The sequence below is a fragment of the Schistocerca piceifrons genome, chromosome 4, assembly GCF_021461385.2.
Source record: "Schistocerca piceifrons isolate TAMUIC-IGC-003096 chromosome 4, iqSchPice1.1, whole genome shotgun sequence".
Taxonomy (NCBI): Eukaryota; Metazoa; Arthropoda; class Insecta; order Orthoptera; family Acrididae; genus Schistocerca; species Schistocerca piceifrons.
Genome location: NC_060141.1, coordinates 337,019,623 through 337,036,178, shown reverse-complemented (window position 1 = coordinate 337,036,178; position 16,556 = coordinate 337,019,623).

The window sequence follows — 16,556 nt, the reverse complement described above, 5'->3', positions numbered from 1 at the left end:
GAAGAGTAAAGTATTGCACCACATTTCACATGTAAAACCGTTTATTGAGAGATAATCTGTTTTTTTTAATTTAGTCTTTACTATAAAATTTTTCACTTCACATTACTAGTACTTTTTGTCACACTTAGAAACCGTTAACATGTAACTATGTTTTAAAATAAACTATCCAGTCTATAACCTAGGGAACATATTTAGACAGTAATTACGAATGCATTGTTATAGTGAACAGACGACACAGTGTTATTGTGTGTGTACATTCTTGCTTGTTAGTGGCACGATTACGTAACGACCATAAGGCTCACATACTTAGAACATGTACCGGTACTGCTAATGAGATTTTGATGCAACATTTTGGTTTACTTGAAAATACATTCTGGATTTAAAGTACTTTCTGAGAGATATCAGATGACACAGTGGTTAGTTTATTTGACAGCTACACGATTATATCACGACGCTACTAATGAGTGACACAATTTATATTATTGCTTTTGCGCTGTATCTGTTTTATATCTGCACAGTTTTTCTGTATTGTTCTGGAAAGTAAAACTTGTTTTAGTAGTAACTTTTGTGGTGTAGCTACAATGAGACAGCCTTTTTCGTAGCACAACAATACATTACATTATAGTACTTTCTTGATCACGGTAAGGTACGTAATAACTACGATATCTATATGCAAAACATTTCACTTTCGTTTATGATGAGGTAAGTACATTGACTACAGCAGTACTTTGCTTACAGAGGACAATAACTACGACAGTTCCACAGAATTATCTTACAGCAAAACGCACATTTAGCGCTACAGGACACGCATTTGAGTGGTTAATTTTGTACTTAAACCATTTATTTTTCAAGATTTTTGAATTACAAAGAAAGTTTTCCGTGGTACATTTCATTCCATTGCTGTAATCTGTAACACCTGAGGGTATAATTACATTAACCCTCAGGGGGTACACGCTTACTTTGTGTATCATGTGTTTGGCAAGCACAACGAGCCCGAGCTAATATGGTATTTGCTTACACAACTTTACACATTGGTACCATATTTCTCTAACACATAATTACACAGCTATCTGATCATTTAACTGAAAGAGACAAACATTTTTTTACTACATCAGTGACACATGTTTATGTAATTACACAGTTGGATAACTTCACACTTACGAAATTGTATTTTATCCGTAGTTTGTGAACTTTTCATGTTTTTTCGGAACCATTGTGATACTATGAGAGCTTTGAATGATGTATTTGGTATGGGAACATGATTTTTAAAGTACGTTTGAGGTAGATGACACTATTGAAATGAGCAGAAAATTTTCTTTAGGTTTTGATATTATTGGAGGAAGCTACAACGATTTTGAGATTTGACTGAGGTGTTATGGTGTTATTATTACGACGACCATGTGTATTTTGCTGTTGAGGTATGTTTATGATCATAAGTTGATGCTATATGAGGAATTTGATTATGATGTATTTATTATGATGAAATATTGAAGAAGTGTCGATGAATATGTATATGTATAATAAGGTAAGGAATAATGAAAAGTGGTTAGTGATTCTGGTTTGTGAAAAAGGATGTTGGAAACCAAGAATCGTACTTTAAGAATTATGAAATGTGTGTATATCCGTAATGCATCACAATGCTGGCGAAAATTTTTTGGACACTGTTATATTTATAGGATTTTGTTTCTATAGATTTGTAACGCAAATATTTCGACCTGTGAAATTTTATTTGTATCGCACTGTGACTGTAGCGGAAACTGATGTCGTAAATATATCGATAAGGAAGGTAGGTCACTGTAAGCACCCAGCTGCGCGACAGTCGCCTGGGAAAAAGCCATTAGTGTCTGCCTTTCAGAGGCACAGGTGGAAAAAAGAGAGGCCATTAACCTCGCTATTGACATTACTTTCTAGAAAGCATCGTAAATACGTCACGCTCATTACTTCGAAAGATACTTACATCTGCACACCTGATTATGACAAGCGTCTTTCTACTAGAGTTGAGAGAATTTCTACTAACTTAAGAAATGCCACATGACTATTGAATGATATTTTTATGCTTTACTTTGTACATAGTTGCTTATTTCATTTGACGTCTGGTTTCCAGCTGTGTTGCAGCATTGGTTTTATAAAATAAAATTAAATGCATTGCTAATGTGAACACTTTCTGCCAACAGATCTGTTAAATAATAATTTTATGATCCACATGCTTCGAAAAAGGACCACTTGGAATGGAAAGAACAATAAGACGGGATTAATAACAGTAACTGTATACACAATTTTCTTTTCAAGTACTTGGTAATTTCATTTGTAGAATACATTGTGGTGCACCACTTTAATGACATAGACATTAAGATGTAAATAGACATTTCCCTTATCTGCATTGTTGTCTTCAGTGTAATATTTTTTCTGCTTGAGCTTTGTCATGTTTAGGTATAAGTTATTGCATTTGCTGCTGCTGTTTGCCAGGCATAGTGCTACTAAATTTCACTTTGTATTACTCTGTTAAGCCAGTTTTACTACTGATTTATTTTTCTTGTTGCTGCTCATTGCCTCATATTAGTTGTATTTGCTTTGCTGATTTCTGTAATGCTGCTTGGTTTGCCAATTTGAATTTTTTTGTCATTGCTGTTTGTGTTAACTGTTTTGTGCTGCTGCATTGTCTCATCCCTTAGTTTAGCATCTGAGCTCAGTAGATTTAAGTTAGCTTAAGATGGGGTGGGCTGTATAAGAGAACGAGTTGTGATGAATTGGAAGAAATGCATTGAGAAGTTATAAGAAAATGGTTTGGCCAAAAAAGTATTTTGAAAGAGGATATGAACAGAAAAGTAGGGTTTAGGGACAACAGGTTTAGGTAGGATTTTCTTGGAAATAAGTGATGAGGTAAGATAATGCAAAATAAATAATGAGGTAAGAAATATGTGAACATATAGAAAGCATTCTTGTATAGGATTTTTTTGGTGGAAACAAATGTTGAAATAAGACGAAAGATCTATGGAATGAAGTTTTGGGTTGGACTGCAGTACCAAATGTTACACTGAAAACAAACCCTGTCCTTTCCTTCTGTGTTATTCTGCTATGTGTTTGTGTACTCTTGCGTATTTGTGTTCTTCCTGTCTTCATGTGATTATCTGATAAGACTTATGTTGTAGAATTTTTCTAATACTCAGCTACATTCACTATGATGAGGAATACTATTATCCTCAAATATAATTTGCATTTATAATATGTTATTTACTTTGTAAAGATGTTTAGACATTATTTATTCTGTTTTGTTTTAATGCCCATGTGTGAAGTTGATGTTTTGAAAGCTATTCTGATCTTTTATGTATGTACATATGTCATAATTCTTGTAACACTGATGTACATGTTTATTTCTATTCTTTTGAAAAGCCTGTTTTGCTACAAATGTTATCTGTATTGTAACATACTTTAATGATGTATTTTGTACCTTTGTTATTGTATTCTCATGTTATAAAATTGTAATTGACACCAGTTCATCAAATTAAGTAACTTGTAAGCATTCATTTCAGTGCACATATTTCTGTTGATCATAGTATATGCACAAGATGTGAAAAAAAGAAGACTGTTAGTGTTTGGACGTGTGTTAATAGTTCATCAAGGGACTGATTAACAGCATTGCTGGTTCTAAGGACAATTCCAAAAACTTTGTGCGTGCACAAGAGGTGGTTTATGGACTTGCTATATTCTCCACAAGACTCTTCGATGGTGATTGTGCACCTGCAAAGTCGCAACAGATGGCTGCTAGCCATCTCTACAAGGACTACAGTGGGTCTACACTTTTGATGACTCACCAATACCATTATTTCCACAAGGACTGCAGTGGGTCTGCACCTCTGGTGGCCCACCAATACCGTACTCTCTACCAAGACTATAGTGGGTCTGCTCTGTGATGACCTACCTACCAATATTCTTCAAAACTTCGACTGACTCTGCTGTGGGTTTGATCTGTTGTGGCCCATTACCTGTCTGCATGTCAAGAGTCATCACTGTCTTTCCATTGGAAGGACAACACTACTTGTTCAAGACTACATGGAAATCCACTAGTTTCGTGTACATTTTCTCTTACTGCTCAGACTTTTAAAAAAACACTGCAATTTTACTGTGATGAATGATCAGGACTGTCTTTATGGACTGTGAGAAAATTTTAGCTTTTGACCAACATTGTATCAATAAGTGTGTGCATTTGATTTCTTTGTTATTGTAATTATGAAAAATTTTTTTCAAATCTCTATTGGCCACTGCCCAAAACAATTTGTAAAATTTTTTTTGTGGTGAGCATGGGGGCTATGTAAGTAGGCTGTTTAGGTTTTTATATTGGTAACGCCACGTAGCGCTCTGTATGAAAATCACTGGCTGTACTGTGTGCAGTCTGTGGCTGATTTGCTTTGTTGTTGGCTATTGTAGTGTTGGGCTGTTGGCTGTTAACAGCGCGTAGCGTTGCGCAGTTGGAGGTGAGCCGTCAGCAGTGGTGGATGTGGGGAAGTGAGATGGCGCATTCTTGAGAGCGGATGATCTAGACGTGTGTCCATCAGAAACAGTACATTTGTAAGAATGGGTCTCATGAACTACTGTATATATATATGATCATTTTTGAACACTATTAAGGTAAATACATTGTTTGTTCTCGATTAAAATCTTTCATTTGCTAACTATGCCTATCAGTAGTTAGTGCCTTTCATAGTTTGAATCTTTTATTTAGCTGGCAGTAGTGGCGCTCGCTGGTTTGCAGTAGTTCGAGTAACGAAGATTTTTGTGAGGTAAGTGATTTGTGAAACGCACAGGTTAATGTTAGTCAGGGTCATTCTTTGGTAGGGATTACTGAAAGTCAGATTGCGTTGCGCCAAAAATATTGTGTGTCAGTTTAAGCACAGTCTTGTACAATTTTTGTAGGGGGACGTTTCACTTGTTAAGATGCCACGAACCAAATACAGAACAGAAAATCAGCTTCAGTATCTCAATATACAGTCCGTGAAATAACAATTTATTCACATTCCAGCCATCAAAATAGTCGATATCATCATAATATAAGAAATGATGTATACCATATTGGCTGCCATTAAGACCTGTGGTTTTCCAACATTTATGGTCACCCCAGAACTGAAGTGTGCTTTTTAGTAAATAAACTCTACAGCACTGGAAGAATGGTAACAACAGCCAGTACATGCTGTGAATATTGCCTAATAACGAACATCTCGTTTCCTCAGTGTACGACAGAGTAGTCAACAGCAAAATGTATCAACATTATTCAAGATGATTTCCAGTACAGTTCTTTAATTTAAACTGGAACTGTCTTTGGATGGATTGGTCTATGGTGATCAAGAATCAAGTGACTCCGAGCAGTTGGAGATGTACAGATGATCAGATGATAATTCTTGACTCTTGTACAGAACTGTAAAACAGATTTAAAATTGTTGCCCATGAACTGAACATGTCACACAATGGTTTTCCGGTCACCCTTTACCACAAATGGGAGTACTCATTTCATTGACTAATTTACTAATGTTCTGAAATGTTCTCGGGTATTTACCTGACTGGCGTCGTCGAAATTGTGGAATATTTCGGTAAGCTAATATGCTATTATCTTGAAGCTTTCTTGATGATTAAGGTCCTTATCAAAGCCTTACAGATGGCGAGAAATTAGCGAATCACTCATGTTAGACTACAGAAGACTAATTTTTCCTCTTTTATGAAGCCCATAAAAAGTTCATATTCTTAAATCTGCACGATTTTTGCTCCTCAGCGAAAACTGAAGAATATAATTTTGCAATTGATGCATGAGCATTGAAAGCCCGAAAAAATCAAGTCGTACTTAAAACATCCCAAATAACGGTCAGAAACGACAAACCTTAGTTAATTATTTAATTATAGGAAACTTTAAACAGTAAGTTACAATTCTCGTCCCGCACTACAACCATTGCGCAACCAGAGTGACATATTTTCAGAAGTGAATAAGTACTCAAGCTTTCTTGGAGATATAGTTCTGCTGTTTTCTGAGTACGAGGTGCATCGCAGAGTTTGAGTGAAATGGCACAGAAAGTGAAAACGTACTCCGAAGTTTAAGTTGACGAAACAGTGCGATTCTTGTGGACAAAACGTCTAAAATGCTCACGGATTTACCGGGAAATTATGTTGGTACGTGGACCAAATTCGATAGCGCGTCGAACAGTAGTCAAACAGGAGCAGAAGTCTGCCCAAGGCCGCACTGGCGTGGTTCATGCCGTTCGGTGAGGGAGGCCATCGAGTACAGACGGCTATGTCCTGGCAATCGAGAAACTGATTCGCAGAAACCGCAGAGTGACTAACGCAGCCATTGCTCAGCAGATGTGGGTCTCAATAGGCGGTGCTCATCGCATTGTCCGAGGCTGTCTACAGTATGGGCAATTGTGCTCACGCTGGTTTCCCCAATTGCTATAACCTACACACAAAGGCCCAAGGTTTTTAGAGCTTTTCGATTTCCTTAAGCTTTACTTTGTGGACAGCAGTGGCAGGCGAAGCCGCATCATAACTGGCAATGTGACATAGGCCTATCACTTCACATGTGCAACAAAGAGTGCATCTACGGAATGGAGACACACATCCTCGTCTCTGCGGGAAGGCTGCTAAGTTCCGTCATCGTCAGGGAAGGTCATGACCACCGTTTCCTTTGGCAGTGAAGAGTTGAGTACACAGAGTTCATGGCACAGGGCACAGCCACTGATGCTGACCTGTACGGTTCAACATTGATGTTGCTGTACTACGCCATAAATAAAGAGAGGCGTATAAACTTAAGTAAAGGCTTTGCGCCGCTGCACGATAATGCAATACCCCTCACGGCGCGCGCACAATACGAACTTTACTTTATCGTTTTCGATTAGAGGCTTCGAAGCATCCACCATACAGTGCGGATTTAGCAACAAGGTATTCCATCTTTTCGGCAAGGTGAAAGAGAACTGGAGAGGCGAGTGGGGTGGAAGGGATTGTCCAACGATGATGTAATTCACACGGCGTTTCTCGAATGGTCTCGTGACCGAGGAGTGGATTTCTGTCGTCAAAGAATTAAACGATTGGTAGAAAGTACCTACCACTGTTCAGAGAGACCTGATGATTACCTGGGAAAGTATCGTCAAAATGTGTGCCACGTTGAAACGTAGCGTAGGATTCAGTGGAAGATACTTTTCCTGCCATACTCATGAGTAATGTTTAACTGACTTTTTAAGTCCCCTCGTACTGCCGTGGCAAAGAACAGCGACACATCTGCCTAACGCTTGCCAGTTCAAAACAATTATTGTTTACATTTATTGGTGTTTTATCTAAATACCGTATGGAAATAAACAAGGTGGAGCTTTTTATATCGAGATACGATAAGGAAATAAACGCGATAACGCTGAGAGAAAGCAGAGGCATACATGTGCAAAAACCAGTATTCTTAATGAAATAACCCAATTCAAAAACTCAAAATTGTTCAATAGTCTTAAGCCACTTCTAACTGAATCGATTCAATATACGTCAATATAAAAAATTGACTCCATATCTGTCAGTACCAAGAATATCGATACAAAACCTCGATAATCGATACAGACTCACATGCTACATTCCACCATCTTGCGTTGTGTGCATAACATCGAAGCAATTTGTGCGGTGAATTATGTTGGCAATCATTGACATAATATAATGTGCAACAGTGTAATGTCACTCAACAGCTCCGCCATTACACCAGTGATGCAAGTGAAGCAGCTAGATGATGAAATTGTAAGTCATCAACTGTCATATAAAAGCCCTTCACAATATTTTCGTAACACATAACTGATGCAAATCTATCTGCATCCTATACAGGCTGTGATATACATAGTCAACCACAAAGAAGAAAACCAGCAGAAGACATCACTGATTTCGATTTCTAGCCATACACTGCCCCCCTCCTTCCCCCCAAATGCCACACCAGCAGCTACAGTAAAAAACAGTGGACAAAGTGTTCTAGATTAAGCTAGTTTAAGACTGTTTATTTTTAAGTAACATTTTTCTTTGTATGTGTGTATGTCTAAACGCCTGAAGATGAACAGAACATGTACGAAACGCGTTGCATTATGTTAGATTAAGCATAAAATAAAAAGTGACTGGTAGCAGAAACTTGAAATAAATAATTAACCAGTATCTAAGTCCGAGTGCTGTAGCTGGGTGATTGGAAAGAAGGCGCAATATGACGACCGACCTGGCAATTCTGTTTGGTGTTTGGATACGGGACCACAAGCCATAAACGTTGACGCTGACCGCCGTAGTCGGTAATCCGGTTTACCAGCTCAGGGGCTATGGTCCCTCTGGGACTCTTTCAACAGTTCCGCCCAGCCGTCTGGAGCCGCATGTTGTTTCATCCTCTCAGAAATACGTGTCGGCATTTTGCTATTTTGGTGAATGGTAACTTGTGTCAGTATAATATTTGAGTGTCTTTTTTTTTTTTTTAACTGAAGTTACTTTTGGGTCTGAAAACAGGAATCAAGTCGCTAACAAATTAGTCTTTATTATCATCATCCGAAAAGTAGGTAACCTGTGTAACATTTACACCAGTTCTCCTGCTCTGAGGGAATAATTAGCCACCTTCTCCTTTTTTTTAGAAGCATTTTGGTTGTTAACCCATTTTCAGTGATGACGAATGCCTCACATTAGTTAATAAAAGATACGAACATTTTATCTTTCAACAGATATTGCCGTGAAGCCGTGGAAGTGATCTTCGGAGTCTATTTCCAGTTACACAAAAAATACGTAGTTACATTTAGAAAAACAGAGCTACAAAAGTTCCAAATGACATGCATAAGTAAGAAAATTCGCCACATTGTGTGGTATAACCTAGCGAAATTGGCACTGCTATACATTTATTCTTTCTCAGTATATTTTGGTTGGCCTGTCTTAACATCCCCATCTTTTGTAATAAATTTACATCATGAGTAGCATTTAAAATTCACTCTTGCAAAACTAGAAATTCACAGTTTGTGTATTTAATTTAAAAGTAAGTAGTCGCATTTATAGAAAATTCTTCGTTGATTTCTGGTTACATGACGCAGTCATAACGCGAGGAAATTTCCAGAGTACTCTCACGCATTTTGGCCAAACACTCCGAAAAATCCACTATAATAGAACATATTCGTCACGTTTAGACGTACAGTTAATGGCACACATAAGAAGAATAAAGCGCTGTACACTTAAAATTATGGATTTGGAGATGATTGAACACAACATAGATATCAGGTATGGAGGAAGGGAGGGGGGAGGACATAGACTTCACATAGTTATTCTCTAATTCCGAATTTGCTCAATATTGTACGTAGCACGGACAAAGTAATACACCGAAATTGACAGTACTACGTGGCTTTACGTGTGCCAAGAAATCAAATTTTCTTTTTCGGCAACCATGTGGAACGGCGATGTGTCGTGCAGAATTTGTTACGTAAACTGCATTTGTAACGTTCTTTTAAAATTATAAAATTATAAAAAAGCTTTACGATTATCTTGAACGAATGTCGAATGGGTACCGAACTCGAATTCTCGTATAGCGTGTTGTAACTGCAAGTAGTGTGCTTACTCTTTCTCATTTTTAGCGAAACGAAATATGAACAGTTTGGGCAGTTTTACTCATAATACCAATAAAGAAATACAATCACTGCAAAAAACGCATTCAGCCTCTTAGGTACTGAATCCTCTGGCCCTGTTCAAAAGCGATAACTTTGGTCCCTGTGCACATAAGAAATTAATTGTCTTACCACTAGAGCAGCAGCGGTGGAATGCGATATCTTCCGGCCTCTCATAAAAAATAAAAATATGAATGCTAGCCACAGGCTCGTAAGTGTGCAATGCTGGCCATAATACTTGAAATGCACATGAAATTCTTTTGGCTGATGAACGAGAACATTTACGAAAAATCCAAATTCTCTGAAAAACATGTGACCTGGATAGGGAGGCTGTACTGATTGTGGTGAATTACTAACACTGAGTTCCTTTTTTAAGCAAAATTATGTTGCAAGTTAAGTTTGTCTTTTCAAAAACATCTGGAAACTGAATTTACATTCCTCACAATTGAATCACAAACAATGAGATTTAAACAGGAAGTATTATCTAATTTCACTAATCCAACATAAATTCAAATCATCAAATTACACATAGCTTTGTTAACGAATGTTAAAAGCGTTACAAATGTGAAATATCTAACTAGCATTTTTAGCAAAACAGTTTACGTACATTCTGGGGTACTCAACAATTACAAATTATCAGACAACTCGTGTATACTGACGCGCTGGCAAAAACCAAAGTCATAATTATATAACATCTTTACCCCACTTGCACTAAGACTTCCGTTTCCAAATTCAACAACAGTGACAAATCTAAATTAATCTAACACTTGGTGGCTTCACACAGCACACCACAAAAACTGCCTACTCCATCGTCTTTCACCCACAGACACTTGCTTACAACTGAGCGCTAAGCACTCTTTTACTCCAACACTATAAAAATCTCAGACCAGAAGCAGTATCTCTGGGTCTGCGGTCTTATACAAATGAGCCTCAGTATTATCCTTTCACATTCTATTTCGTATCTTTTTACTGGCGAGATGTATAACTTCTTCAAATGGAAGAAAACAAACGTAGAGAGTACAGCTGATGTACTAATATCCCTTCTTAAGTAAGTGGCTTGTGGAGTACCTCTAGGCATAAGAAGTAGAGCACGACTAATAATAATCTTGCAATTGTCATCTGATGCGAGAGGTATGGTCCAACACGTTTTTCTTTAGTCAGCGAAGGCTAAAATACTTTCTTTCCCTTTGCTTTGCATCTTATTTCGTAAATGTCGCCCGAACACATAAACTAATGTCAAATATAATTATAAAGTAACGGTCATTATCACCAATTAATTTACAGAAGGGCTGGTAAGCCAGTACGAAAGGAATAGTGATGCTGGTATTAATAAGAATTAGATGAAGAAGTCAGACAACAGAGTGGGTCACATACATTTTTTCTTTGTTGGTACTGATGTGAAGATTTTGGAGACAAAGCTGACATAATTTTCGTGAAAATATTTTCACATTAACTGCAGTCTCCAACCCAGATGCAGAAGAACCTTGATCGTTGAAACTGAATGAGGCCTTTGTGTATATATAAGATTTCAAACACGTAACACAGAAAACCTAAGGGCCACTGCGAGCTCTAACTGTCGCCAGGTTTGTGTTACTGTCGCTAGAATAAACAATGTTACAGCACTCATCAGCTATACTCTCTGCATCTAGGAGTAGTCTATATATATAGTGTCTTTGTGGCATGATGGATATATGCCAGACCACTATTACAAAGGCCAATGACTGAATTCTCAGACGTTTCTAGGATATTTTTGTGCTATTTACCGATTGTAAATAATTTTTTAATGTGAAGAAATGCCTTGATGTGCAATGGTTTGAATACCATTCTACACTGTAGTTCCCCCTATAGATGAATGCGTCAGTACCCTTGATGGACAGAGGAAGGCCATGGCATATTAGCTCCAGTAGGCTTTTGATGTGGCTTTCGAACTATCTCCCAGCTGAGGACACTCTTACATTTTTTAGTACTTCACATCACTGCGATTTTATTAAATACTTTTCATGTACCAGGTAGAGCAGTCTGTTCGAGATATAACCCATTGTAGTTTCAGATTCTCTTAACGCAAATATTCGGTGAACTGATTGTCAAGCAGAGAGAGTCTCAGTTAAGAACCAAATGAAATTTTTCGAAGGAATTGGTCAGAATCAGTGTATTGGAACTATTTTCAATTTAATGTTTTGGCAGTAGATCACAAACAAAAAATTAGAGTAGTATATGGGAAAGTGTATTTGTATCCAGAGTAACATCAATGACACGCTCGAAATGTGAAGGGCACATCAACTGAGGTGGATTGTTGGACCTCCTTTCACCTGGCACAGTGGTATGAGCTCAACAATTTGTTGGAAGTTACCTGTAGAAATATTGAGGCATGCCGCCTCCACAGCGTCCATAATGGCGAAAATGTTGCCAAGGCAGACTTTTGTGCATGAATTGAACTCGTGATTGTATCCTGTAATTGTGCCATGGAATTAATATCAGGCAATGTGTGTAACCAAATTATTCACTTGAGTTTTTCAGAATGTTCTTCAAACCAGTTGCGAGCAACTGTGGGTTGGTGACATGGCGCACTGTCATCCATAAACATTCCATCGTTATTTGGGAACATGATGTACGTTAAGTTCCTGCAAATGGTCTCGAAGTAACCGAAAATAACCATTTCCAGTCAACAATCAGTTCAGTTGGACCAGGGAGCCCAGTCCATTCTATGTGAACACAGCGACCACCATTACGGAGCCTCTACTAGCTTGGACAGTGCCTTGTTGCCAATTTTGGTCGATGGCTTCGTGAGGTCTGCACCACACTCGAACCCTACTGTCAGTTTTACCAAAAGCAGTCAGGACTCATCTGATTGGGCCAGTTTTCCAGTCAGTAGTGGAACAACCTACGTATCACCCCACTCTGCATTATTGGCAAATTTACTCAAGATGGCGGATCTAAGATGGTGACAATAGATATGGCAATGTTGCATTGATGCTATAGAGGGAAGTTCAAATTTTGGAGGGAAAATAGGTCAACTGGGCTACCTCCACTAACCTAGCCCCCTCCCCTCCCCCTCCCCCTGTGCCCAGCATAGGCTGAGTCCTTTTCCAGCCCCTTCCAAGGTAGAGGTGGCGGTCGGTTGACTTAGGTTAGTGGAGGTAGCCCAAGTGACCTATTTTCTCGCCATTTTCTTAAGTTAGTGGAAGTAGCCATGATGTGTTGCATTGTCGTGCTGGAATTTGAACTTTCCGCCATTTTCTGGGGGAGGGGAGTTATGTTAGTGGAGGTAGCCCAATTGACCTATTTTCCCGCCAAAATTTGAAATTCCCGCCATGACGTCATTGAGACTTTGCCATATCTATCGCCGCCATCTTTGATAAGCCATCTTGAATAAATTTGGCAACAATGTAGAGTGGGGTGATACGTAGGTAGTCCCACTACTCCAGTCGTCTATGGTCGAACCAATATGGTTGTGTCCACAGGAGACGTGCTGCAGTCGATATCGTATTGTTGGCAAAGGCACTCGCGTTTGCAGTCTGCTGCCGTAACCCTATATCGCCGCACTGTTCTGTTATTTCACGCAGCATTGCTTGTCTTTTAGCGGTCACCTGAGCGCAAATGACATCTCCCTTAATGCATTCCCTTTTATACCTTGCGTACGCGATACTACCGCCATCTGTATATGCGCTTATCTCTAGCCATGACTTTCCTAACCTCATTGTATGTCACCATCGATAGCAGGTGATGCGATCGGCAAATGCGGGTGCGAGAAGATTAATTTGCGGAGTATTTACCACGTTTAGTGTTAGATTTGTGTCGCAAGAGTATTTTGAATATCTCAGCGGGGCTGTTACGGTGAATATTTTAGGAGTTTTCAAAACTAAGTCAGAGTTACTAGCTTTGAATGTGTCGGTGAGGCGTGTTCAATTGTCTAAGTTTCCTTTTTTGTGTATGCACGCTGCCAGCCGACGGTGTCCATTGCTTTTAAGGAGATGCAGCCACGTGTGCATGGTCACGATTCTCTCAAGTGTCTATAGTGGGCATCAAAAATTCCAGGTGCTTCACTACTGAACCTCATCCAGAAGTGGCCCATTAACAGAATCCGTCGGCTGCAGATTGCGTTCGAAAAGTCGTTCACGTGTCCTGAAGTTCACATATCGAAATACAATTTGCTGCGTTTTTTAGCAATCAACACGCCGAATGATCCAACCTCATTGGTGAGACAGGACCTGATATGAGGTCCAGACTTGTGCTCACTTTAAACTGTCAGGATAGTCTTCACTGCAGAGAAACGTTTTTTTATTGTTATTATTATTATTTTAAACGTGTAATTCCGTAGGACCAAATTAAGGAGCAAATCTCCAAGGTCATGGAACGTGCCAGTACAAGAAATTACAACATAAATGTAATAACATATAAAATGAAACGTTTATGAGCCCAAAAATGAGCCGGCCGCTGTCGCCGAGCGGTTCTCTGTGCCTCAGTTCGGAACTGCACTGCTGCTACGGTCCCATGTTCGAATCCTGCCTCGGGCATGGATGTGTGTGATGTCCTTAGGTTAGTTACGTTTAAGTAGTTGTAAGTCTAGGGGACTGATTACCTCAGATGTTAAGTCCCATACTGCTTAGAACCATTTGAACCCAAAAATGAACAAGCCATAAGTTCAAGTAAATGCAATCAACAAAATAGCATATCAATAAGCATAATTTTCAAGTTACTGCTCGACAGAACAGAAGGAGTGACCCATGAGGAAAAACATCAGTTTCGATTTGAAAGCGCGTGGATTATCGCTAAGATTTTTGAATTCTTGTGTAGGTTACTGACAATGGATCCAGTAGTATGCTGCACACATCTCTGCACACGAGTCAAGGAAGTGCTATCCAAATGCAGATTGGATTTCTGTCTAATATCAGTTCAGTGAAAGCTTGTCTTTCTTGGGTACAAGCTGATGTTTTTAACAAGAAACGACAGCAAAGAATATATATATATATATATATATATATATATATATATATATATATATATATATATATTGATAGGCCAATGTCAGAATACCCAGGGTATTGAACAGGGACCGACAAGAGGTTCACGACGTTACAACACTCTTGCCCAAACGGCCCATTTCTGAGCTAAAAATATCCTTTGAGAATGGGAAGAATCCAAAATATAATACTATAAGATATAAGCGAATGAAAATAAGCAATGTAGACTACTTTTTGTGTTGAACGATCACTTACTTCAGGTACCGTTCTAACTGTAAAAATGGCAGCATTAAGTCTTTGAACAAGATCCTGTATGTGGGCTTTCCATGACAGCTTACTATCTATCTGAGCACCTAGAAATTTGAACTGTTCAGTTTCACTAATCATATACCCATTCTGTGAAATTGAAACGGCGGGTCTTGTTGAATCGCGCGTTATAAACTGTAAAAACTGAGTCTTAGAGTGATTTAGCGTTAGTTCATTTTCTACAAGCCACGAAATTATGTCATGACCTGCACTATTTGAAACCGAGCCAACATTGCACAAAACACCCTTTACTACCAAGCATCAGCATAGAGAAATATTTGAAAATTACCTGTAAAACTAGAGGGCATATCATTTATATAAATAAGGAACAGGAGTGGCCCCAACACTAACCCATGGGGCACCACTCATTTGACCGTGCTCCACTCAGACCCCACATTACAGTCATTCTCAAGACTGAATAATGACAATTCTGACTAAAAGTGGGGGATCTTGAGAAAGGACCACTCTTGCATCAGCCTGTGGTAACAGAGGAACTTCAGCACCTAGTGTACTTCCTTAGTAGGCTATAATCGCCACCTGCTGCATATATCAGAGGAATGGTATCTCTAATGAGGCGTGGACCCGTTTGGTGTGGGACGCTGCTCATTGGTGTCATGACCACGCCCCCCGCCACTTCCCTCCTCCCCCTCAAACAACATTTCAGTGAAAGCATTTATACACTCCTGGAAATTGAAATAAGAACACCGTGAATTCATTGTCCCAGGAAGGGGAAACTTTATTGACACATTCCTGGGGTCAGATACATCACATGATCACACTGACAGAACCACAGGCACATAGACACAGGCAACAGAGCATGCACAATGTCGGCACTAGTACAGTGTATATCCACCTTTCGCAGCAATGCAGGCTGCTATTCTCCCATGGAGACGAACGTAGAGATGCTGGGTGTAGTCCTGTGGAACGGCTTGGCATGCCATTTCCACGTGGCGCCTCAGTTGGACCAGCGTTCGTGCTGGACGTGCAGACCGCGTGAGACGACGCTTCATCCAGTCCCAAACATGCTCAATGGGGGACAGATCCGGAGATCTTGCTGGCCAGGGTAGTTGACTTACACCTTCTAGAGCACGTTGGGTGGCACGGGATACATGCGGACGTGCATTGTCCTGTTGGAACAGCAAGTTCCCTTGCCGGTCTAGGAATGGTAGAACGATGGGTTCGATGACGGTTTGGATGTACCGTGCACTATTCAGTGTCCCCTCGACGATCACCAGTGGTGTACGGCCAGTGTAGGAGATCGCTCCCCACACCCTGATGCCGGGCGTTGGCCCTGTGTGCCTCGGTCGTATGCAGTCCTGATTGTGGCGCTCACCTGCACGGCGCCAAACACGCGTACGACCATCATTGGCACCAAGGCAGAAGCGACTCTCATCGCTGAAGACGACACGTCTCCATTCGTCCCTCCATTCACGCCTGTCGCGACACCACTGGAGGCGGGCTGCACGATGTTGGGGCGTGAGCGGAAGACGGCCTAACGGTGTGCGGGACCGTAGCCCAGCTTCATGGAGACGGTTGCGAATGGTCCTCGCCGATACCCCAGGAGCAACAATGTCCCTAATTTGCTGGGAAGTGGCGGTGCGGTCCCCTACGGCACTGCGTAGGATCCTACGGTCTTGGCGTGCATCCGTGCGTCGCTGCGGTCCGGTCC